Consider the following 25,778-nt stretch of genomic DNA (forward strand, 5'->3'; position numbering starts at 1 on the left):
CAAAGCCAGAAATGTGAGCATTATTGTCACTTCTCCTGTTTTAAAATAATAATTTGTATGTATTCTTTGAGAATGTATGCAGTGTACTTTGTGTGTGTGTATAGTCTGAATTTTTTTTTAATTTACTAAATCTTTTTTTACACTACAGATTTTATTCTCCCTTTTTTAATTTTAATTTTAAGCAGTGTACTCACATCATAATTATCTTTCATTCCCCCCCCCCCCAACTTTCTCTCTTTCTATTTTTTATTTGAGACAGGGTCTAGCTATGGAAACCAGGCTGCTGTTGAATTTGTAGTCCTCTTGCTGCAGCCTCTTAAATGCCAGAATTGTTTGGTTTACACCTACCACTAGGCGCATTACTTTTACTTGTTATTTTGTATATTTCTCAATCTTCAGTTTCTTTTGGATCTTTACTATTTTATGTCCATCGCTGAAATTCTGCTAAAGAATATTTCCACAAAGTCTTTTGTTTGTTTTTGTGTGGATTTTTGGAGGGGAAGGTTGAGTTTCTAGAAAAGGTTTCTCTGTGTAACCTTGGCTGTCCTGGAACTTACTCTGTAGAGTAGGTTGGCTTTGAATTCACCTGCCTCTGCTCCCTGAGTGCTGAGACTAAAGGCCAATGTCATTATGCCTGGTCTGTGTGTTTTGAGCTAGGTTCTGGTTGGCTAGCTGTTTTGAGACTTGGTTTCATTATTTAGACCAGACTGGCCTAGAACTTACTATGTAGACCAAGTTGGCTTCGAACTTTGAGCAATTTTTTACTGTTTCCTAAGTGCTAGGATTACTGACATGCACTAACTGACTGGGCACTATGATCTTTTATAATCCTTTTTAGTCTTGGTATATTCCCTTTCTCATTTTGGAGGTGTAGTCAAGGCTGGCTCAGAGGTCTGTATCGCCTAGGTCATACAACAAAGTCCTCTTGCTTTCATCTCCTGAGTGCTGGGGTTGAGTTAAACATGGACCACTGTAGTTGAGTTATTCTTGTTCTCTTTTAAACTCTAATCATATTGTCTTTGATGTGTTTTCCTAAATATCTGCACTGTCTACTTATTTTTGTTTTAAAAAATTCAGTAGTTTTCATTTATTGAAAAGATAAAATTTGAACTTGTTTAGCATTCAAGTCCATTTATTTTTATTTTATTTTTTTAAGATTTGTTTATTCATGTATGTGAGTGCACTGTCACTGTCTTTTCAGACACACCAGAAGAGGGCGTCAGATCCCCATGACAGATGGTTGTGAGCCACCATGTGGTTGCTGGGAATTGCTCTTCCAGGACCTCTGGAAGAGCAGTCAGTGCTCTTAACCGCTATGCCATCTCTCCAGCCCTCAAGGCCATTTATGATCTTGACCTTTGCCTTTTTATCTAGTATGTCTTCTCTTTTTTATAGTTAATATGTGAATAACTAGTTTTTAGTTCTCAGATCAGTCTCCAAATCTCAACTTAAATGATGCTTTCTCTGGAAAGCCTTTTCTTACTTGCCCATAAATTTTAAATATATTTTTTTATCTCACTATACTTTATAAATATTACTTGCCTACCCTCAGTAGTCTGTTAGTATCCTAAAATCGAAATACAGTGGTTCAGTTCAAAGCGTTGGTTGCTCTTTCAGAGGACCCGAGTTTAATTGCCAGATCCCACAAGATGGCTCACAGCTGCCTGTAACTCCACTCCCAGGGAATCTGATGCCCTCTTTTGGCCTGTTTGGGTCATTGCATGCACATAGTGCACATACATTCATATCAGCAAAGCATTCACAAGTATAAAATACTAAAGTACAAAATTAAGATAACAATATATTTTTAGTGCCTAAAATTCTGTTTTCTAAAAGATACTCAGGAACATTAGTTGTAAAAATGAATATTCCTGTAGGTTGAGAAAATGCTTCATAAATTTTGAAGGATCATTGGTTTTTCCACATATAGTTTGTTGCTTGTGCCCTGGACTACTCGCCACCTGACCCTACCTTCCTTTGGGGTTGGAGGTGAGGTGGCACAGAATCAACCGGAGCAGGTGAGAAATGCCTGCTTCAGGCTCATTTGAGCATTGCTGCAAGTTTCTTTAATATCCTCTACCCATGTCCCATTGGTCCCAAGAAAGTTATCTATTCTAAAAAGCAGTTCCTGATTGGCTGGCATTGTCTGCTCCAGCAATCCTTGGTCTCTCAGGCAGTCCTCAATTAGGTTCTCCTGCAGGAGATGCTTTTGCAGCTGGCTGTGCAAACTCTGGAGAGACAGCCTGCCATTCCTGCTACATATCCACCCTTTTGTTTTTAGATTTTGACTGCCTAGTGGGAACTGGGGTGCCATTGCCTGGACATTGTTGACCCCACCTTGGAGGATTCCCAGTATATTAGACTGTGATTTTCTTAGGTTGTCCTGTCTTCCAGGATCTGTCATTGACTACCAGACCTTGAAGAGATATCACTCTGGAGGCATGTCACACAAGGGGGAGATGAGAAACAGCATACATGGTGGTCTCACAGATCTCTGCCATCCATGCTTTGATCACTTACCTAGGGGGGCTGCAATCGGGATTTTTGAGAGCCATCAGCACCTTATTTATGGAAAACTGTCAGGAGATATGCTGTGCGAGATACTTAAACAAAATAATAATTGGTATGAGAGTTCCTTTCAGCATAGTGTGAGTGGCTGACCATGAAGGGTCAAATAGCCTCTTAATATGGTCCCACATTTTCCCCAAGAATCCAGCATCTAGGCAGAGTACAGATACCCTGGTCATATTGAGAGGCTGGCTATGTTCTCCCTTAACAGTGCAGAATATTTAAGGAATTTGCCTGATTTTTTTTTTTTTTAGGAACGTACCTTTAAGATATTGAGCCAGCTGTTGTTGGGCTTCAGTGGCATTGTGTATCTGGTAAGAGGTTAGGCTGATTGAGTGAAACCTGGAGTGGCATGCCAATAGAGACATGTCCCTAACAAGGGCCAGCTCTTCTGCAAGCAAGTCAATCTGTTGTGGTAAAAGTGGGTGGCTTGATAAGGATGTTGATTTAGTACCTCCTGTGTCTGCAGTGCCTCAGTTGACTTAAAGACTACAGCATTGACAGTCTGCTGTAGTGGCTGCCTGGGTCAAGACAACAGCAGCTGTTGTTGCCCCGGCAATGCCTGCAGTGATGGCAGCTGTAATTCCAAAATCCCTCTTTCCCCAGTGTAGGTGTTATAAGTGAGTCTGGGCCATCAGAGTGACAGCATGAAAGTGGGTGGTATTTACCACAGTCATCCAAATAGTGGCTGGTTCCCTCATCAGGATAGCCATTGTTGAATATCACATCCAGCAGGCAGTCAAGAGACATTTCTCATTAAAGCAGTTAAGGCTGTTTCTGACGGTGGAGGTATTAGTGACCAGAAAGAAAAAGGGATGTTGGACATAGACTGGGGTGGCTTTCCAGCCAATCTCGCTGCCAATAGTTACATTCACCGGGCTTGCCCCAGTCCACATTTTCCCTGACCAATTTATGTGGAAATAGTTCCATTAAAGAAATGACCACCTTTTAGGAGAGTAAGAGGATGTAAATCAAGTCAGTTAGGCCACACGAATCCCAGTTGCTCATAATGGGTTCATATCTGAATCAAATGGGATCCCTGTTAACATAGGGAGTAATATCGAAAGCATTGTGTGAGGTAAACCTCCACATTTCAAGTGTGAGATTAGATTATAATATTGGGCAGTCCTTGGTGAATTTTACACTTAGTATAGGCTGGTAGTGCACCGAAGGGATAGGAAGTCCCACAAAAGTGGGCATTTGAGGGACCCTTGGACAGTGAGGCAGGGGTGGATGTCATATGTTTAGGAGATCCTTTGGGGATTTGTAATCAGTAAGGGAATGTGAAGTTCCATGCCTACCATGGTGCCATAAGTTAGATTACCATGAAAGTCCTCTATGGTCATGTGTAGTTGAGTACATGGGCTGATGGAGGAGACATTAGTGGTAAAGCAGAGAATTTCCTCCATGTGCCAGGTGCCTTCTAATTGTCATGTAGAAGTGGCTTAAGTCCATGAAGGGCAAATCCAAACTCACTGGAAGAGAAATCTTAGTTGAGTCACTTGATTTGTTTGTTTGGGGTTTTTTTTGGGGGGGGGTTCAAGACAAGATTTTTCTTTATACCCATGTCCTGGAACTTAATCTGTAGCCTCAAGGATCTGCCAGCCTCTACTTCCCAAGTGCTGGGATTAAAATTGTGCACCACCACTGCCTGGCTGTCACTCGATATCTTTAGATGGAGCTAAAGAAATGGCATAGTAGTTAAGAGCATGTGCTTCTCTTCCAAAGGGCCTGTATTGGGTGGCTCATCACCTGTAATTCAACACTAGGAGATTTGACACCTTTTCTGACCTCTTTACATGTGTCCCATGTATGTGTGTGCACACGAGCTCAGATGCCCACACACACAAAGACATCTTTTTAAAGTGGGTGGTGCCCATGCATGAGGGTATATCTTTCTCTGCCTGTCTGTGCATGGGTGAGGTTCCTGTGGAGATAGAGGTGTCATATTCCTCTGGAGCTGGAGTTACCGGACAGTTGTAATATAGGGACCCAAACTCAGGTTCTCTGCAAGAACAGTATGTGCTCTTTACTGCTGAGCCATTACTTTAGCCTTACTTAGAACTTTGTTATTCCTTTTGGTTTTTTAAGATTGGGTTTCTCTGTATAATAGTCCTCATCTTGGAACTAGCTCTGTAGCCCCAGCTGGCCATGAATTCAGAGATCTGCCTGCTTTTGCCTTCCAAGTGCTGGGATTAAGTAAATGCACCACTATGCCTGGCTTGTTTATACAGGGCTTTACTACATACATACACATACATAGATTCTACTAATTTTATTTTATTTTCCTTACTACGTTTATTGTAGAGAGGAGATGGGTGTGTATGCTTGTATGGAGGTTATAGGACAACTTGCAGGAGTTGATTCTCTGCTTCCTGAGTTTTACAGATTGAACTCAGGTTATCAGACTTAGCAGCAGGCATCTTGCTGGCTCCATATAGATTGTTTAGAATTCATGTTCCTCTTCCCTTAATCTCCTAAGGGTTGGGGTCATCAGTGTCATCCATTATTGCTAGCTTACCCCACTCCTTTCCCAAATACTTTAAGTTGATATTTAACTCTGTACCTTCAGCTTTGGTATCTTTTCCCATTTGACTATTATTAATATTGAACTGAAAGCTTTTCAAGGAATATGGGCAAGTAGAAAATAACCTTTTACAGCAGTGTTTTGTAGTTAGCAGGAATATGGCAGTTACATCTTAACCTTGAGGGAGGTCTAAGGAGTACTAAATAGTGGTAACTTATCTGAGATCTAGATCTAATGAGGTATTTTACATATATACCAAATATATAATAAAACTACCAAGTATATAATGAAACTTTATGAAAAAAAATGAGGGGCTAAAGAGATAACTCAGTGGTTAAGAGGAATTGCTGTAGAAAGCTCTGTGTTCTGCCAACTACCTTTGACAACTAGCAGCTGCCTGTAATTCCAATTTTAGGATTCAGCTTCTTCCACAGCACCTTCATATGTATATACAGACAGACACACAAAAGGTTAAAACTTTGTTCTTTTTGGTTTTTTGACCAGTTTCTCTGTGTATCCCTGGCTCTCCTGGGACTTGATCTGTAGGCCAGGCTGGTCTCACACTCAGAGGTCCACTTACCTCTGCCTGCCAAGTGCTGGCACTAAAGGCATGCATTACTACTGCCTAGCAAAATCTTAAAAAACAAAACAGCATTCAAGTATGGTGGCACACACTTGTATTCTCAGCTGCCAGGAGCCAGAGTCAGAAAGATAGATACAAGTTTGAGGTTAGCTTGGTCAGCAAGATGAGTTGAAGCCTTTTCTCAGGGGAAAAAATAGAGCAAACAGCCACCAAACCCAAATGTCTGTTTTGTTTTGTTTTGTTTTTTTAAACAAAGTATATATTTTTAAATTGTGTCTCTGTGTGTGTGTGTGTGTCTGTCTTTATGGATTATGTGCATTTGACTGTAGGTGCCAGCAAAGGCCAAAAACATTGGATTCCTCTGGAGCTGGAGTTATGGAGAGTGTAAGCCATTGACATGGGTTCTGGGAATTAAACCCAGGCTTCTGCAAGTGCAGTTTGTGAGTATGTGCTCTCTTAACTGCTGAACTATGTCTTTAGCCCTGATATTTAGTTGTTTTGGGATTCGGTTTTAAAGACTTATTTATTTTATATATGTGAGAACACTGTTGCTGTCTTCAGACACACCAGAAGAGGGCATCAGATCTCATTACAGATGGTTGTGAGCCACCATGTGGAATTGAACTCAGGATCTCTGTAAGAACAGTCAGTGTTCTTAACCACTGAGCCATCTCTCCAGCCCTTATCTATTTATTTTATTTGGCGTTTTCTTTGAGACAGGTTCTTAGATATAGCCCAGTCTGACCTTGAACCCAATGAGTAGATGAGGCTTCCCTTGAGGCCTCCACTTCTCATAGGCAGGGGTTATAGGCTTTTGTCACCATATCATCTTTTTCATTGTGCTCTAGATTTATTTGAGGACATGAAAAGAGGAAACTAAGATTTCAGGGTCTTCCCCTCACCCCCACCCCAGTGTGTGTGTGTGTGTGTGTGTGTGTGTGTGTGTGTGTGCAGCTGCATGAGTGCCGTGGCCTTTGTTGGAGCTGTTAGTTCCTCTCTTATGGGTTCTAGAAATCAAACTGCAGCTTGTATGGCAATTGTAAGATTTTGTACATTGTTTATAACTAATGTGTAAGGAAGCCTTTGGAAAGTGGCAATTTATCATGTTTTCCTGTATCACTATGTAGTGCTGGCTGGTGTTGAATTCAGTGTGGAGACAGGATGGCTTGTGGTAGAGATCTCCCTGCCTCTGCTGGGGATAAAGGTATAGCCACCATGCCTGAAGAAATTCTGTTTTTTTAAAAACGTTAATAGCAAACCTGGCATACAGGTTTCTAGATATGTGGGAAATGTGTAAAATATAGTAGTTATCATTTTAGCCTTTTAAAATGCATAGCTTAGCAGAGGTTGATGTCTGGCATCTTCCTCTCTCTCCACCTTATTTTTGAGACGATTTTTCTTCTCTAAACTTGGAGCTCACTGATTGGCCATACTTGGTGGCCAGGGAGCTCTAGGAAAAACCTTATTTCAGACCCAATAGTGCAGGAGTTGTAGACATATGCCACCATGCTGGGGATTTGAAATTGAGCATTGGGCCCTTTATCTGTACTTTACCAATGGTGCTATCTCATCCCCCCATCCCTGATTCTTCAATGATTTTAGAGTTTTTTAGTATGTATCAATCTGGCCTCCACCTACACACTGTGGCATGTACTTCACCATACAGTTTTGAAAAATAAAAGATAAATTCTGTGTTCGCTGAGGATGTCCCTGAACTTCTGGTCTTCTTGCTACTATACTTACGGAGCCCTGAAGTTTACCACTACACCTGCCTTATGCTGAGCTGGGGATGAAATCTAATTTTGCTAGGCAAACATTCTACCATCTGAGCTATATCTCTACCCCAGTTATGTTATAATTTTCTTATTCTCCAGACTTATTGTTTGGAATAATATGAAATAAACAGTTTTTATAGAAAATTTACACATGACTTGCCAATACATAAATTAATGTCATTATCATTAGTAACCAAGTTAAATGCAAATGAAAGTTAAACACAGAAAATGAGATAGCAAAAAAGAATCTTAGCAAAGTTACATTGGATATAAAAGGCAATGAACAAGGCTGGAGATGTGGCTCAGTAGTGTAGGCAGTAGCCATGGGTTCTAGTTCCAGTACTACAAACACAAAGCAGTTTATGTCAAAGCCAGTGCTTTTATGTTTTTGCCTAAGAAATTATGGCTGTTTTAGGGTTGTTTCTTTCTTTTGAGACAGGGTCTTACTATGTATTCTTTGGCTGGTTTAGAACTTATAGGGAGTCCATCTGTCTCTGCCTCCTCAGTGTTGAGATTAAAGGCATGTGCATTACTATGCTAGGCAGGCAATTTATGAATGTATACATGGAATTGCATGATTTTTCTGAACTTAGAAGTTTGTATTGGTTGCTGTTGGGAGTTCCTTGTCTATGAAAATACTTAAGTCTTAAGGTTTTCAAGTCGATGTTCTTGTCCTTTCTACTTCCCATTTTGTTTTAAATCAAACCTGTGGGTTCCTTGTGGGGCATATATCAGATATCATGCCTATCAGATATTTATATTATGATTCCTAACAGTAGCAAAATTACAGTTATGAAATAGCAATAATTTTTGGTTGGGAGTCACCATAACATGAGAAACTGTATTAAAGAGTTGCAGCATTAGGAAGGTTGAGAAGCACTGCTTTAGAATTGTCTCCTTTAGTTTACTTTTCTTTTGGAATGTAGAATTTACTTATTTTGAAAGATTTAAAAAATTTTTTTAATTTAAATTTTTTTCTCCCAAATTATCTCAATTCAATTAGTATTTTCCCCCTCTTCCTTTTTAAAGATGAACAGGATACTTGATACTGACTGATACAAAAGCTTTAAAACTTTTTTGTATAAAAATGAGTGAGAAACTGCAACTGTATAGACGAAGAAAGGAAGGACCAGAATACTTGCCACTCTTGAATTTCAGGGGTAAACATTAAGAGATGTTCCATGGCTTATAGCCCCTGCTTCTTAGATTCCTCTGCTATACCTCATTTTAATCAGTCTCTTGCTTATCAAAAAAAAAAAAAAATTGTTTTGGGACTAGGTCTCTCAATAGTTTTTGTTGTTGTTGTTATCTATGTTATATTTTTTTTATTTAGTATTATATTTTTACTTACTCACTACCCTGCTTCCAGTCACCTCCTTTTATAGTTCTTCCCCAATCCCTTCTCCCCTTCTCCTTTGAGTAGGTGGGAGCTCCCCTGCATATCAAGTCTCTGTGAGGCTAGGCGCATCCTCTCCCACTGAGGCCAGACCAGGCAGACCAGCTAGGAAGCAACATACAGGCAACAGCTTTTGGGACAGCCCCTACTCCAGTTGTTGAGGACCCACATGAAGACCAAGCTTCACATCTGCTACATATATGTGGGGAGACCTAGGTCCAACTTGTGTATGCTCTTTGGTTGGTGATTCAATCTCTGAGAGCCCTAAGGGTCCAGGTTAGTTAACTCTGTTAGTCTTCTTGTAAAGTTCCTATTCCCTTAGAGGCTGGCTCATAATAGTTTTGTTTGTGGTTTATTTTATGTATATGAGTGTACTGTCACTGTCTTCAGACACACCCAAAAGGGCATCCGATTCCATTACAGGTGGTTGTCAACCACCATATGGTTGCTGGGAATTGAACTCAGGACCTCTGGAAGTGCTCTTAACCTCTGAGCCATCTCTCCAGCCTCCATGTTTTGGAATCTTTATATAGATAGTTTGACTTATTTATCCCCACATTAAAACTTTATGAACTAAAGAACTTTCAATTATGTATCTAAATCTAGAATAATATAATTTCCATCAAGTTTCAAAATTATCACTCTTTATAATGAATTTTAGTGTTGAAAATATTAAAAAAGTGTATTTTAGAGGCACATATTTAGCATGAGGTTTTTTTTTTTTCCTGGTACTGTGTATATACCAATGCCTCATTTATATGAGGCAGATGGTCTGTCAATAACCTTGGCCCTTTTTATGTTTCTTATCTTGATACAGGGCTTAGTAAGTTATACAGGCTGGCTTTGAGTTCATGCTGAAGCTTAGCAAGGCTCTTAACCTGTTGTTCTGCTTTCAGTCTCTCTTGGTAGAGAGCAACAGAAGAATGCCACACCAAAAAGTAAAATCAAGTGTTTAAAAAAGATGTGATAATAATATGACTACTAAAAGTACCCTTTACCTTCCTATGTGAGGTGGTACTTAGTTGAAGACAAACAAGCACTTTAAGAAGTTTGGATTGAGTTGTGTTTTTAGGGGTGAGGGATTGCTTTTAGATTTAATTTTGTGTATGTCTGTTGGTGTGAGAATGTGCACGTGTGCTGGTGTTGACAGAGGCCAGAGGTGTTAGATCCCTATAAAGCTGCTTGGGAACTAGACTTAGAGTTTTCTTTTTAAAATTATATGAGTACTGTAGCTGTCTTCAGACACAACAGAAGATGGCATCAGTTCTCAACAGAAGAGGGCATCAGTTCTCATTACAGATGGTTGTGAGTCACCATGTGGTTGTGGGATTTGAACTCAGGACCTCTGGAAGAGCAGTCAGTGCTCCCAGCTACTGGGCCATCTCTCTAACCCTAGTTTGTTTTTTATAAGAGCAGCAAATGCTCTTAACTGCTGAATAATTTCTCTGGTCTGGGAGAGGGAGAGAGGAGAGAGAATGAGAGAGAGAGAGAGAGAGAGAGAGAGAGAGAGGGAGGGAGGGAGGGAGGGAGGGAGGGAGGGAGGGAGGGAGAGAGAGAGAGAGAGAGAGAGAGAGAGAGAGAGAGCAAACAAGCACATCTGTTATACCATGCATGAAGATCTGAGGACAAGTTTCAGGAGTCTGTTCTCTTCTACTGTATAGGTGTGAAGGATAAAACATAAAACTCAGATTATCAGGTTTGTCAGCAAGAACCTTTTACTCACTGAGCCATCTTATGGGATTTTTTTTGGGGGGGTGTAGGCAGGTCTTCCTGTAAAGGTTTAGTTTGTGTGGAATGTGCTTTGTGGATCAAGTTGGACTTGAACATGTGGCAATCCTTACATCTGTCAGTTTCTGGGATTATGGATATTTGTCATATCTAGCCAAAAGTTGAATTCCACTGTCAGATAAATGCAAGTATTTATGACTTGCCTAAAATAGAAAGATAGTGATGCCTTTGCAAAGATAGAGGAAAGGAAATAAGAGAATGAAACCTAGTTAACAGTCAAGCATTTAGAAATTAGAGCCAGACAGTTGTGTTGCATGCCTTTAATCCCAGGCACTTGGGAGACAGAAGTACGTGGATCTCTGTAAGTTTGAGGCTAACCTGGTCTACAGAGTGAGTTCTAACACAGCCAGGGCTACACAGACCCTGTCTTAAACCAAAAAGAGAAAAATAATTTGTTAATGCTCCTGGTCACCCAGAACCAATAGTATCTGTGACTTCAAGACTAGGTCAGGACTTTAGGACTACCTTAGTTAGACATCTTGTGGACTTTAATGTTAGAGTTGTTTTGCCTTCTGGAAAGATTAATTATTAATTTTATAAGTGTTAACTACTTTAATACGGTAGGTGATCATGTTTCTGTTTCCTAGGAGTAGACAGTGCAATGCCTCAATTCCTTTGGGAAAGAAACTCCCTCACAGAAAACATATTACACGGGGAGGAGGAATGGGACTGGGGGGAAGGGGATGACATCTGAAATGTAAATACAGAGAATATCCAATTTAAAAAAAAAAGGAAAAACATACATACTATATTAAAGATGAAATATACCTGGTATAATTTCTCTTTCTATATAGTAGTCAAGTAAGTCATTGAGTGAAGTATGACCAACTTTTAAGTTTTTAAAATTTACATATATGGGTGCTTTGTCTGGGCACTGTTTCCATGCCTGATCATTTACCTCAGAGACCAGAAAAAGGCATTGGATTCCCAGGAACTAGAGTTATAGATGGTTGTGAGCCACCATGTGGGTGCTTGGAACTGAACCTGAATTTTTTGGAAGGACGGCCAATATTCTTAACCTCTGAGTTATCTCTTTAGTCCTTTTGCTGTTGTTTCCAATCAGAGTTACATGCAGCTCAGGTTGTCTCCAAACTCAGTATATAGAAGTATGACTTCCTACTTCCCAAGTGCTGGAATTACAGATGTGCTCAATTTTACATAATGCTAGGGATTGAACCAGGACTTTGAGCATGCTAGGTATGTATTCTGATAACTGAGCTTTATTCTCAGCTACATGTTAAGACTTATTGAGTAAACACATTAAGGGAGACTACTTTCAAAAGTGCTACTCTGTATTTAATTTGTGTTAAGTGAATGCTGTAAACAGGGCATGTTGTAAGTGGTTGTCACTAAGCCCTATCTCAGTTTTTCCCCAAGTTACAATTTTTGGACTGGAAAGTTTTTTTGTTTTTTTTTGATTTTTGAGGTTTTTTGATTTTGTTTTTTCTAATACCTGTCTTTGGAGAGTAGCCTTGGCTGGCTTGGAACTTGCTGACCCATAGATACCTGCCTGCCTCTGCCTCCTGGAGAACTGTGATTGGGACCTATTAAAAGTGTAGCCTGTCATGTCTGAGAATTACAATTATCAGTCATGTGATAGCTTGGTATAGATTCGATTTTTCTTTTGGATTTTATTTTATTTACCTATTTATTGAGGGACTGAGGAGACAGCTCTGTGATTAAGAATGTTATACCACTTTTGCAGAGGACCTTATTTGGGCACATAATGACTACATTGGGTGGTTCATGACCTCCAGCTTCAGGGATCTGACACTCTCGTGTAGTCTTCTGGGGCTGTACATGTGCACAAACCTACATACAGATATACACATAATTTGTGGTGCTTGCCTTTAAATTCCAGCACTCAGGAGGCAGATCCGGGCAGATCTCTGTGAGTCAAAAGCCAGCTTGGTCTATGTAGTGAGTTCAAAGCTACCAATAGTGAGACCTTGTCTCCAGTCAGTCTCTCTTCCTGGTTCCCTCCTCTCAACCCTCCTGACTCAAAACTTGAGTCTCCTTCATGCTAGGTAAATAGTATCAATGAGCTATATACCAATTTCCAGTTTTCTGAAAATATAAATTTAATGCATTGTCTTGGAAAACATTTAAAAAATTAAGTATAATTTTGTTTATTCACAATTTTAGGAACTTTGCTTTTGGAGAGAAATAAGGGCTTTGTTGTCTGAGTATATTTTGATTTTTCACAGGATCAAATAAAGCAGGCTCTTGAGGTGGTATATTGATTGTATATATTAGTTGAAAAGTCCTCACTGGGGTTGGAGAGATGGCTCAGTGGTTAGAGCACTGACTGCTCTTCCAGAGGTCCTGAGTTCAATTTCCAACAACTACATGGTGGCTCACAGCCATCTGTAATGGGATCTGATGCCTTCTTTTGAAGGCAGCCACAGTGTACTCATGTACATAAAAGAAGTAAATATATTTTAAAAAGAAGAGGAGGAGGAAGAAAAAGAAAGCATTCACTGCCAGTGTTGTTTCTTGTTGTTTATCAAAGTCTTTAGTTCCTGGGTAGACAAAGATCTTAGAACACTCTTAGCTAAGAGAGAGAGCCTCCACAAAACAACTGGACTAGGCTTCCTTTTCTCTGGTTTGTTTGGATATTTTTCTTACCACATTTTGACTCCCTTACATTTTGGGGAAATGTCTTTTTTTTTTTTTTTTTAACTTGTATATTTTATGTTCATTGATGTTTTGCCTGCATGTATGTTTATATGAGGGTGTCAGAAGCCCTGGGCCTGGTGTTACAGACAGGTGTGGACTACATGTGGGTGCTGGGAATTGAACCCAGGTCTTCCGGAAGAACAGTTAATACTCTTAACTACTGAGTCATCTCTCCAGTTCATTTTTTCTTTTTAGTGAACTACATTCTTTTTAATGTAGTTTAGAACAGCCTTTAACTCCTTATATACGGACGTTGAACTTTTTTAAAGCTCTTCACATGTGTGCCTCACATTTAGTTTTATTTATAGTTTTTACTAAACTACATCTCAAATTTGCATAAACCATTTTTAGTTCTTATATGTGCTTGTGTATATGCCTGTGTATGTGTGTGCCTGAGTGTATATCTGCCCCATATACATTCAGTACATGTACTTCAGTGATACAGATGAGGGGTTAGATCCCCTGGAACTGGAGTTTCTTGATGGTTGTGAGCCACTATGTGCTCACATGTTGCATAGGAACCAAACCAGGATCCTATGCAAAAGCAGTAAGTGCTTGTAACTGCTGAGCCATTACTCCAACCCCTGGCATAAACCCATTTTTAAGGCCTGTTGTGTACACAGGACACTGGAGAGATGGGTCAGTGGCTAAGAGCTCTTACTGTTTTGCAAAGGAACTGTGTTTTGATTCCCAGCACTCATATCAGGCAGCTCACAATGGCTTATGTCTCCAGCTCCAGGGCATTTCATATCTTCTGGCCTCTTTGGACACTTGCACACATGTAGTACATACAAATTCATGCAGGCACACACACATACATAAAAATCTTTTTCTAAAAAGTGTTCTGGGAACTAAGGGTTCATTTAACATCTACAAGGCTCTGGGTACATACATACACAGAGGAAAGAAAAACAGAAGTAGAATGAGGTTATAGCTCATTGGCAGGATTATGACATGTCACATTTCTAGCTCTGCTAAAAGTAAAACTCCCAGGATTGTGAATATGCAGGTGCCATTATACTAATTGGTTGTAAAACTGCTGTGATTGTGTTAGTTCTGGCTTCAACTGTCCTAAGTATTGTCAGTTGATACGGCTGCATCAAACCTGTAAAACAGTTTCAGAGAAAATTTTGAACCTGGGTATGGTTGATGACACCTGTAATTCTGGCACTCAGGATGCTAAGGCTGGGTTGATTGTTGTTGCCAGCTTGGGCTATGGTGTGAGACTGTCTTTTGTTTGTTTGTTTGTTTTTTTAATATATGAGTACACTGTAGCTGTCTTCAGACACACCAAGAAGCCACCATGGTTGTGAGCCACCATGTGGTTGTTGGGATTTAAACTCAGGACCTCTGGAAGAGCAGTCAGTGCTCTTAACCACTGAGCCATCTCTCCAGCTCCTGTCTCTTTTTTTTTTTCTTCCCTAAAGAAAGGGTTTGATCTGAATGTGGTGGCACATGGATTTAATCCCAGCATTGGGAGGCAGAGGCATGTGAATCTTTTTGAATTTGAGTCCAGCCTGGTCTATATTGTGAGTTCCAGGACAGCCAGAGCTACATAGTGAATCCCTGTCTCAAACAAAGTTTGACAAATATGTCTGCTGGCTTATCAGTACCTGGCTTATAGTACTTCAAGTAAGGATGAAGAAAAGTAGTTTCTGTCTTGTGGGTTCATTCAGTCCCAGTAATCCCAGCACTCACAAAGGCTGTTAGGAAGATCTTGAGTTTGAGGGTATTTAGTGTGGAGGGGTTACCAAATAAGGAGGTCTTTGTTTTGTAGTATTGGGGGGGTATGCTTTGTATTGATTTTGTGTTTTTTAGAACTGTGGAAACTAAACAGTTAAAGCATCATGATTTGAGAGGAAACTAGCTCTCATGAATGAAGGCAAACTTTGGCATTAGGCCAGAATAATGGGTGCAGGGGCGGGTTAGTTAGGGTGGGAAAAATAACTGATTTTTGTACCACAAATGACTTTAAAATTAGAGAAAATTTCATGTCCTGGGGTTATAAACTGGCTACAGCTGGTCCCCCCACCCCCGCTAGGCATCATGGGTAAAAGTAAGCATCCCCCTATTTCTTTTGTTTAATATAACAGTACACCATGTGATTGGCAGAGCAGTATAACCGCTTGGAGACCAGGTTTGTGCAGGTCTCTCATAGGGGTTGCTTTGCATGGGGCCACCTCTGAGAGCCTCTCTTACTATAGGAAAGACACAATAGGAAGGAGAATGAGGGACCCCACACAGGCGGAGTGGGGGGAACGGGGAGGAAGGAAGGAAACAAGCAGTCTAAATCCATTTCTCCTTTTTTTCCTTTTATGTTTGTATATCCTTCTTTGTCTCCATATTTCTTGGCAACTAGGGGAGAGAGTACAGAAATTATATAAAACTGTTAACAGTCTTTCTTTCCCCACACCTTTTTTCTTTATTTAAAAGTAGAAGCTCAATTGTTCTGAGTTCTCCACAACAGTTTTCTGACTGTGGTTTCTGGTGGAATTGAAGTAATAAAACATTGTTGCTTTTTAAAGTCTTATTATGGAATAATTGTTTCTCATATAATATCCTTTCTGTTTGGATCCTCTTTCCCTCTGCTTCATCCATTTGCTATAATGATGAGGGTTTTTGACTCCAGTATTCACAATGATGCTATAGGCAGGGTGTTGTTAAGGAATGTCTTCTCTTCAGCCCCCTCCCGCCCTCTCTCCTCTTTCCCTTTCCTCCTCCTTCCCCTCTTCATTTAAAAATTTTTTTTCTTTTGTCTGCAGCAGGATGGTTCTAGTTTCCCTTACCCTGTTACCCCCTTCCATGTTAGCTCTAAACTGCTCTGTGAATGGAATGAACCAGCTGACTGAGTGCTGGCATCATGCCAGGGGGTTGTGAGAAGAAATGAGAATGTGCGCGCTCTCGTGTGTGTAAGCATATACAGAACACAAAGGGAAAAGCCTGCAGTCTAAGAAATCACAGCCTCTTATATAAGGAAGTCTACGTCATCTCTGCTTGCTTGGCTGTGGGCGAGGAGAGGGGGGGGAAGGCTTAGAACATAAAAAGATCTTTTTGACACACATGCACACATACACATTTTCTTTGCTGTCTTAAAATAGATAATTACATTGCAGTAAATATGAGAGAATGAGTTGCTCTACAAATAGAAGTGACCATATTCATAGGGGCAGTAGTGACTTTTAAGAGGGGTGTGGCAGTTTGTTTTGGATCTCTTTCTGCTCTTATTCAGAGGTGTTTTTACTTGGGAAGGGCATAACTAGAAGAGAAATTTGCATTAGAAGTTGAATAGATGTAATTTGTTAAGATACTTTTGGAATTATTTCTAATTCAGAATTCCCATAGGTTCCTGGATGGGTGCATGAGAGCTATTGCACTTACCAAAGAAGCAAAAAAGCCAGATAATAACACCATTAATGTTTATAAGCTACTTAAAAATTTTTTTTTTTGCTTGTATATAACATGGTGTTTCTGCTGTCTGTTGTGGGGTTATATACAATTTACAGTGTATGGAAGGAGAAATTTGAAATTGTCCTAAGCATCAAATTCATTGTTTCCCAGGCTGGACTTGAAGTTGTCATCCTTCTGCTTCTGTCTTCCAAGTATTGGGATTACTGGTATGGACTATTGGGCCTGGTTTTACAAATAAATCTTTGCTCTTGCCACACATTTAAATAGCTATTTTTGGTCTTGAGTTTGGTGTAAACCTTTTTTCTTTTGCTAGGAGGATAATGTAAAGTTTGTACTTTTAAGCACCTAGCATTTGGTTTGGTTTTGTTTTTGTTTAGTAGGTCATCATCAGGCTTGCCTGGCAAGAGTCTACCATCTCAGTGGCCAGTATTGTAATTTTAAAAAAGTGCCCATGTTGGCCTTGAACTCTTGGGCCCAGATGATCCTTGTGCCTTCATCTCCTAAGTAGTTGGTATTGCAGGTGTTTGTTACTCTGCTTAGCAGAGCTTTTATAATCTTGCAGAATGGGTATATGCTGTGACTCTGTAATAGAAGTGTGGTGTGTGGTTGTACTGCTATTACTGTGAACTGCGTTGAGAGGACAGAAGCCAGGGTTCTCAGGGTATAGCTAATTTTTGGGTCAATTTTTCTGTTTTGGTTTGTGTGGTGAAGTTGTATAATGGAATCAAGCACTTCTTTCATGAATGTACTCTTATCACCAAGCTGTAGCTCTAGCCTCTGAATTGAGTATTCTTCTATTTATTGCAAAAGATAGGAATGACAGGAGACAGGATCTCATGTAGCCCTGGCTGGCTTTAAATTTACTGTGTATTTAGTGATGACTTTGAACTCCTGATCTACTAGCTTTCATCTCTCAGGTACTATGGTTACAGTTGAATGCTATGACTGCTTTTCCTTGATCTTTGAGTATCCTTTTAAAGAGACCCTGACACCAAAGATCCAAAAGTGCAATGGCTCAAACAAGAAAGAAGTATTTATTATTGCCCAGGGTGTGTCATCTTGTTACTTTGTTGTCCCATACAGTGTCTTTAAATACCCTTTAAATTGAATTTTCAGAGGCTGGAAAGAGATGGCTCAGAGGTTAAGAGCACTGACTGCTCTTTCAGAAGTCCAGAGTTCAATTCCCAGCAACCACACGGTGGCTCACAACCATCAGTAATGGGATCTGATGCCCTCTTCTGGTGTGTCTGAAGACAGCTACAGTGTACTCCTCATATAAATGAAAATAAATCTTAAAGAATTGAATTTTCTTCCAATCCTGAGAACCATTTGTTGCTGGCATATTAGAGATGACCAGAATCACCTGAATGCCTTTTAAGAACACCATCATCTGTGATCCCTAGAATATCAGCCTCACTGTCTGGAGTGGGGCTTAAGAATTTGTGTATCCAGCAGGGCTGAGGTGACACATACCTTTAATCCTAGAACTGGGGAGGTAGAGGCAGGCAGATAGATCTCTGTACAAAGCCAGCCTGGTCTACAGATTGAGTTACAGGATAGCCAGGACTACACAGAGAAACCCTGTCTTGAAAAAGAAAGAAAAAAAATTGAATATCCAACAAGTTTTGGAGGGTGAGGTGGAACAGATGGGCTTCCTACCAGTAGGAGGAGTTCGAATTCCAGAGCTTTCCTCTTCCCCTGTCCCCCCCTACCTACCCCTTTTATGTATATGTGTGTGAGAGAGTGCCTAAGGAGGCCAGAAGAGATGTCACATGCTCTAGAGTTGGTTGTGACCATCTGAAGTGGGTCTGGGAATTGAACTCTGGCCCTCTGGGAGTGAGTAGTAAGTGCTCCTTAATCACAGCCATCCAGGAAGTGGTGTACATCATTTCTTTCTTCCATTGTTAAGTTTGGCCTTAGGCTAGGGAATGTGATGTAACAAGCCATATGGACAATGTCTATTGCTATGAAAGAAAGAAGTTAATTTTTATAAACATTTAGGGTATGTAGGAAATGGTATGTGTGTGCACGTGTATGTATGTATGTATGTATGTATGTATGTATGTATGTATTATGTATACGCACAAGTGTGCGTGTGTGCATTCATCTCCAGAAGCAGTAACAGTTGTTCTGCAGAGGAGGAGGCATTTGAGGTAGTGATGTCAGTGGAATTGGAGAACTGAGAGAATTTTTCCAAAGTATATTCATAAAGGAAGTATGAATAAAAAATTAGATTTTATGGAGTTTTAGTAGGGAGTTTAATTTTTTAGTTTTGGTTTTCTTTAAATGTTTATTGGAGGAGAGGTGTGGCATATGTAGAGGTCAGAGGACAGCATGCTGAATTTTTTCCTACCATGTAAGTCTTGGCAAATCGCCTAGCTGGTTCCAAGTACCTTAGACCCGCTGAGCCATCTTGTCAATCCAGGAAGTTAATTATGATATAGGCAATGAGCAGACTTATCATTAAGAACTGGGAAATACACATTTTGCTAAGATTTTTAGATGACCCTTATGCAGATGCATGGTAAGAGGAGGTCAAGGGTGGTAGTATGCAAATATAGGAGTGAAGTTGCCAAACAAAAGATTGGGACAGACAAGTTTGACTAGGAGAGTAAAATGGAATAGGCAGTAAGTAAAAACGAAGCTATTATAAAACCTTGAAAGGTCTTGGGGAGGGGAGGGACAGGAGAAAATTTAAAACAAACAACCTTAGGAGAAATCTTGGTTTTATTAAATTGAAACAGCAAGGAAAGCCACTGAGAAGCTATTCTTACTTTAAGGTCTTGAGGGTTCTTTCTGGTAATACTCTTAAGTTATGGTCACAAAAGCCACTTAAGGGGCTGGAGAGATAGCTTAGCAATTAAGAACATGTACTACTCTTCCTGAGGCTTTGAGTCAGTTCCCAGCACCCACACAGTGCCTTACTGCCTGCCACCTGTATCTCCAACTCAAGAGTACCCCATGACCTCTTGGCTTTCAAGGGCACCTGCATCCATGTGCACATAACTCCATACAAATAGCGACATGTGCATGTAGTTAAAAACAAAACCTTTAGGGAGCTCTAAATGCCTTAATGTTCATTACCCAAATATGAGTCTGATCCATACTTAGTTCAAGTGTAATCTAAGACAGATTCTAAATCCACTTCTTAATATGTCCACTTGATTTTAGAGAAGTACCGTATGTTTCAGAAGAGAGTTGATAAATTGTACTTCTCTTTAAACTAGTACTTAGGCTTGATACCCTATAGCAATGCTGATGTTTGTAGCAACCTGCCAGTATCTTATTGTGCTGGGTTATTTTTTTAGATTCATCAAATCTCTTTTCCTCCCTTCATGTCTTTTTTCCCTTTTATATTGTGCCCAGGATCAAAACCAAGGCACCAGTTGTGTATGTACTCCACCACTGAGCTATAGTCCTAGCCTCCCAAATTTATTTCTACTTTCTTAGTTAATATCTGTCTTAGATAATGTTCTATTGTTGTGAAGAGACACCATGACCACAGCAGCTGTTATAAAGGAAAGCATTTAATTGGAGATTGCTTACAGTTTCAGAGGGTTGGTTTATTGTCATCATGGTGGGAATGATAGAAGCACAATGGTAGACATGGTGCTCTCGGTGGCTTTACAGTTCTACATCTAGATCTGAAGGCAGATCCAAAGGCAACAGGAAGAGAGATCCACTGGGCCGAGTTTGGACTTTTTTTTTTTTTTTTAAGATTTATTTATTTACTTTATGTGAGTACACTATTGCTATCTTCAGACACACCAGAAGAGGGCATTGGATACCATTACAGATGGTTGTGAGCTACCATGTCATTGCTGGGAATTGAACTAAGGACCTCTGGATGAGTAGTCATTGCTCTTAACCATTGAACCATCTTTCCAGCCCTAGTTTGGATTTTTTGAAACCTCAGAGCATACTTCCTTTGACACTCTTCCTCTAAAAAGGCCACACCTCCTAATCCTTTCAAATAATCTCACCACTTGGTGACCATTTAAGTCTGTGGGCATGCAGGGGCCATTCTTTTCTTTTCTTTTTTTAATATTTATCTATCTTATATATGTTAGTACACTGACACACTGTCTTCAGACACAGAAGAAGAGGGCATTATAGATGGTTGTGAGCCACCATGTGGTTGCTGGAAATTGAACTCAGGACCTTTAGAAGAACAGCCGGTACTCTTAACCACTGAGTCATCTCTCCAGCCTGTGGGTGCCATTCTTAATTCAAACCACCACAGTATTGTTGCCAGGTAATGGTGTTGTGTTGTGTTGTGTTTTTGAGATGGGCCTTATTCTGGAGCACGCTTATGTGCTGCTAATCTAGGCTGGCCAAGAACTCGGGGCAATCCTCCTGCCTTAACCTCTCCAGTACTAGGTTCATAGGCATGAGCCACCATGCCCAGCTCTTTGTTAATTATAATAATAATATTATTATATTAATATTAAATATTATACATAATAATATAAGCAGTACTTTGGGTATCTGTCCTTTGTATTACCATCTTGTACAGAGACCAGAGTAGTTTCTTCTGTTTCCTTGTTGAGTAAATCTCTTCCTAATGAGAAATAGTAGCACTCAATAGACCCACATTTGGAACCATGCTTTTCTCAGGGGATTGTTAGTATTTCACTCTGACAATTGCTAAGTTCCAGAGATTACTACTTCTAGAATGGTATAGAAGCAACCTCTAAAGTCATCTCATTAAAGCAGTACATTTAGAGATAATTTTGTTTCTTGTTCTGTTTCCAGTTTGCTTTCTTTTTGGGGCTTTTATGGCCCCATTTGAAGAATTTGTTCTGCAGTTTTGTTTGTATGTGTTTAGGTTCCTTTAGGGAAATGAAATAAAGAGGTTTATATTCCTGGGAAACATATAGTTAATTGCTGGGAATGGCTGGCAATATAGAGCATTAGTGAGCTTGGAAGGAGTTCAGCTATCTGGTTTGCATTAGGGTAGTGGAACTTGTTCAGGATGGGAATCCATTGTTCTGTGAGCTTTCCAGGACATGAAAAATACATTTTGTTTCTGGTTTACTAGAAAACATGCTCTTTCATTTAATTGAAGGGTTTTTGTGGGGTTTTTTGTTTGTTTTTATTTCATTTTGTGTGTGTCTCTCTTTATGTATATATGTATGAATGATGTATGTATATTTGGGGTGTGTGTGCTAGGAATCAACTATAGAGGAGCTTGCACATAACTAGCAAATGCTCTACACCTAAACTTGGAAGTCGCGGTCACAGATTTACTAATATCTGAAGAACAATTGAGACATATAATTTGGTAATTACATTTATTTCTTTAAAATATGTGAATTAGCCAGGTATAATTATATAGCCTTCAAACTTTAACCTTTGTAAAGTAGAAGCTTCTAGAGTTTCTAGATCAGTTTGGCTACACAGAATGAGTTTCATACAGGCTGAACATGGTGTTACGTGCCTTTAATGCGAGCATTCAGGAAGCAGAGGCACTCAGATTTCTTGAATTTGAACCCAGTGTGGTCTACAAAGAAAGTTCCAAGACAAACCAGGGCTACACAGAGAAACCCTATTTCAAAAAAAAAAAAAAAAAAAAAAAAAAGTTAGTCTGGGCTACTTAGGATGTCATTTCCTAAAAGGAGAAATAAGGCTGGCCAGGTGGCTCAGCAGTTAAAGGCATCTTCCACCAAGCCTGAGTTTGAGTTTGATTCTTGAGATCTACATGATAGAGAGAATTGACTCTTGTTAATTCTCACATGCCTGCACACACACATTTATAAAAGTATATCAGTTATCATTAAGAGAAGTCCTAGGTCCATTATGTATAGTACACATCTTCATGCTTTTTTCTTATTAGAGTTATAATTATTAAAAAATTTTTATATTTATTATTTGTATGTATATATATATACATGTACAAGTGCACCTGTTTGTGTCCAGGGACAACTTTGAGGAATAAGTTTCTCCCTTCCACCTTTAAGTGGGCTCCTGGCATTGAACTCAGGTTGTCAGGCACTTATGTAGCAAGTATTTTTGTTGTGAGCCATTTTGCTGGGCTATGATTATTCTTGAAGGACTGTTCTGGAGGATTGTTGTTTGTTTTTGAGTTTGAGTCTTACTGTATAGCCACAGCTAACTCTCTCTCCATAGTAGCTTCAAACTCACAAAGATCCACTTGCTTGGGCTTCTGAAGTGCTGGGATCAAACATTCGTGCCACCACTCTCAGCTAATACACTTTTAAACACTTACTTTAATTTATAATTACATGTGCATCTAGCCAGGCATTTGGTACACTCTTGAATCCCAGCACTCAGGCTTCTTGGTTACCTCTTGGTTGCAATTTTGAGTTAAAGGCTTGACATGGTTGGGGTGGGTGGGAGGAGGACAGAGGGAGTGAATGAGAACCACTGGAACTGTTTGTGTATGAGACCTTAAGGTTTTAGTGATGACTTTTTTCTGTCGCAAACACTTCTTAGCATATTTTCCCAAAGACTGCCGTTTTCAAGTTCTTTGCATTATTAGTATGATTATGAGAGTAAATTTGGGGACTGTATGGTCTGTATGTACACATGTATCTGTAGGAAGTAAGACTTAAGTTTTCACTGACAAAGCAGAATGTGTAGAACACCTTCTTTAGTATGAGTATCTGTTTGCTGAGAGTTGAAGTCTACTTCACAGCCTTGTTGTGGGAGAGGAGTGGCAGTGTTCTGGATGTTAGAAGTACACACAGACTTTAATCATTCTGTTTTGTCATGAGGTCTTAGGAAAGTTTGTTTTCAGGAGCTAAGGACTGAACCCAGGGCCTTGCGCTTGCCAGGCAAGTGCTCTACCACTGAGCTAAATCCCCAATTCTGGGAAGTTTGTTTTTTAAAGACAAGGTTCCCAGGTAATGAGAATAATCCAAACTCCATAGGAAAACATGAAGAAAATGAAGTGATGTAGTGATGTGCATGTGTGTGCATGCACACTTACTAGCCCATTCTAACATTTGCTCAAATATTGATCCCTCCTCTTCTATCTTCCTTATCCCTCAGTTATATACCTGTTAATTTTCTTCCTATTAGAGTGTACTTTGTTCCATCTGTCCTCAGACTGTGATGAACATGTCACTTGGAAGGTGCTTTATCTGAGAAGGCTTTCTTGTGTATGTACTTGGGAAAGGGTGATTTCTAGGAGCAGTTTGAAAGATTCTTCTAATGCTCATTCTTATTAGTGCTGTGCTATAAAATATGAAAAATTTCTTGTTTTCCTTTTATTTAAAAATAATATTTAGCTGGATGTGATATTACTTAGGAGGATAGGCAAAAAGATCATAATTTCCAAGTCACCCTGAGGGAGACTTTTTTATATATATAATACAACTACTTGTCTGTTTCTTTTGTGAAAGTTTAATAATTAAACTAATAACTATTTGGAGAAGCTGGACATTGTAATGTACCCCTATAACCCCAATGCTTAGGAGGTGAAGTGGAAGAATGGAGAATTCAAGGCTAATCTGGATTATATAGTAAGTTCTAGGTTAATGCAGAGAGATTCCCCCAGCACCCCCAAAAAACCAACTGGAGGCTGGAGAAATGGCTTAGCAGTTAGGAGCATTGATTGCCCTCCTCATAAGACTCATGGCAGCTTACAGCTGTTGATAACTCCACTTTCAGGAAATCTGGTGTCTTCTTCCAACCTCCAGGAGCACTAGACACACATGGTAGACGTGTGTCATGTAGGAAAAATGCCTATACAAATAAAATAAATATTTTAAACCACTGAAAAATTTTATTAGAAGAATCTGGTAAAATACAGGCTGCTGAGCTTCCCTCTCCCCAGTATAAATTTTGCTGCTATGAAACTATGTTTTTGCCTTGTATTTTGGATGTAGGTAGTCTGAAATGACATTTTAAGAAACATTGGTTTAAAGTAGGCTCAGTGGCTAAATATCCTTGTCACCAAACCTGACTACCTAAGTTTAATATTCCAAATCACATAGTGAAAGGAAAGAAATCCCTCAGGTTTTCCTCTGATGTCCACACACACACTATGGCATTTGCATAGTCACAGAAGTGTGATGCACAGAACTATTATATTAAAAAGTAAAAGAAAATGAAGCTGGGTATGTAGCTCAATTGGTAGAGTACTTGTAGTACTATATAAATTGGATGTGGTGGAACATGCCTGCAATTCCACTACTGAGTGTAGGTGGAGACAAGGAGGATCAGAAAATAAGTCATCCTGTGATTTTTTTTTTTTTTTTTTAAATATCAACTTCAAGGCCAGTTTATCTGTGAGAACCTGCCTGTGTTAAAAAAAAAAAAGTTAAAACTGACACTATACCCTTGGGTCCCACATAAGTTTGAGTTGTTACCATTACACATGCACACACAAACTTTTTTTTTTTTTTTGTGCTATTCTGAGGGGGTCAAAGGCAGTGCTCTGAACAGGGACTCTGTCACTGCATACTGCTTTAGCCCTTTAAATTTATTTTAGAGATGTGTTTATTTGTATTGTATGTGTATATGTTATTTGCATACAGCATGTAGGTGCATCATGTGCATGCATGGCCAGCAGAGGCTAGAAAAGGGCATTTGGATCTCCTGGAACAGTCAGTTTGTAAGCTGGTGGATTCTAGGAACCCAAAACAGGTCCTGCAAGAACAAACAGCCAGTGCTCTTAACTACTAAGCCATCTCACCAATGCCTAGCCCTTTAGAGAAAAAAAAATTATTTTTTAAAAAAATTTTGTCCTTCTTCCTTAGCCTCCCAAATATGTGGGATTACAGGTATGTTCCACCCTGTCTGGCCAGTATTGTTGTTCACTGTTGTGAAAGACCATTTTTTGTTTGTTTATACATAGTATGGATTAATTTTGTTATCAAGTTTGGATGGATTATTATGGAAACAAAACTGATGCATAAAACCCAAGCCTAGTCATTTTTCAGTATTGAGAAATAAATGGACAGATTACAGCCAAAATTATTTTTAAAAATTGTGTATACATGTTGAGTATCATTCATGCACTTACTGTGGCACAGTTTTCTATCAACTAGCAATAGGCTGCAGACTACTTTGAATAGTGTTGCTGTT

The 25,778-nt window shown here is 39.5% G+C and overlaps 1 protein-coding gene across 3 annotated transcripts in view; it reads left to right on the forward strand.

The window, feature by feature from the left end:
• GATAD2B (GATA zinc finger domain containing 2B) overlaps positions 1–25,778 on the forward strand; it is a 66,495-nt gene that overhangs the window by 7,090 nt on the left and 33,627 nt on the right. Inside the window, exon 1 of one of the 3 annotated variants that reach the window (XM_080915714.1) lies at positions 6,065–6,118. The exons of the other annotated variants lie outside the window; for them this stretch is intronic. The gene's annotated coding sequence lies outside the window, so the exon portion shown is untranslated. Of the gene's footprint in view, positions 1–6,064; positions 6,119–25,778 lie in introns of those variants that run through there. 3 annotated transcript variants of the gene reach the window in all.

Source organism: Micromys minutus (assembly GCF_963924665.1).
Source record: "Micromys minutus genome assembly, chromosome: 4".
Lineage (NCBI taxonomy): Eukaryota > Metazoa > Chordata > Mammalia > Rodentia > Muridae > Micromys > Micromys minutus.